Raw genomic sequence first — 1,221 nt, forward strand, 5'->3', positions numbered from 1 at the left:
CGGGGAGTGCCCGCCTCCGAAAGCCCGGTTTACCCAACCGTCCAGAAATCTAATTTTTGTAGCCACTGGCGATGCAGGTCCCAGGGCTAGACGACTAGTTGGGTCTTGAACGCCTGCGTGCTACCCCTACCCAATCACAATGGACATGCTTTCTTTCAAAACCTATTCAGTTCAGTTCAGTCGCTCAGTCGTGTCCGACTCTGCGAGCCCATGAATTGCAGCAGGCCAGGCCTCCCTGTCCATCACCAACTCCCGGAGTTCACTCAAACTCATGACCATCGAGTCGGTGATGTCTTCCAGCCATCTCATCCTCTGTCGTCCCCTTCTCCTCCTGCCCCCAATCCCCCCCAGCATCAGTCTTTTCCAATGAGTCAACTCTTCGCATGAGGTGGCCAAAACCTGTTACAATAGTCCATTACCCGCGTCTACCTAATAGTGCATAAAATAGTGCGTAAGAGCTTAAAAACTTTTTATGCAATTGTAGCTTTAATCCCATTTTACTCTTTTCTCTATAAACAGGTTTCTCTAGAACTTGGGCTGGAATCAGGCTACAACTCTCCCACAAATGGATGAGACAACTCAGGAGCCCAGTAACTCTCACCCTGAGCTAACCAGGTCTTAGCATTAACCCATTAGAAACCAAGCCAGATTGATCAAAACTCTTAACATTTCATAAACCCTTATAGACCCCAACCAGTAATGCTGAAGAAGCTGAATGGTTCTATGAAGACCTACAAGACATTTTAGAACTAACACCAAAAAAAGCTGTCCTTTTCATTATAGGGGACTGGAATGCAAAAGTAGGAAGTCAAGAAACACCTGGAGTAACAGGCAAATTTGGCCTTGGAATACGGAATGAAGCAGGGCAAAGACTAATAGAGTTTTGCCAAGAAAATGCACTGGTCCTAACAAACACCCTCTTCCAACAACACAAGAGAAGACTCTACACATGGACATCACCAGATGGTCAACACCAAAATCAGATTGATTATATTCTTTGCAGCCAAAGATGGAGAAGCTCTATACAGTCAACAAAAACAAGACCAGGAGCTGACGGTGGCTCAGATCATGAACTCCTTACTGCCAAATTCAGACTTAAATTGAAGAAAGTAGGGAAAACCACTAAACCATTCAGGTATGACCTAAATCAAATCCCTTATGATTATACAGTAGAAGTGAGAAACAGATTTAAGGGACTAGATCTGATAGAGTGCCTGATGA

This window comes from Bison bison, unplaced genomic scaffold (assembly GCF_000754665.1).
Source record: "Bison bison bison isolate TAMUID 2011002044 unplaced genomic scaffold, Bison_UMD1.0 scf7180017864472, whole genome shotgun sequence".
NCBI classification, from domain to species: Eukaryota; Metazoa; Chordata; class Mammalia; order Artiodactyla; family Bovidae; genus Bison; species Bison bison.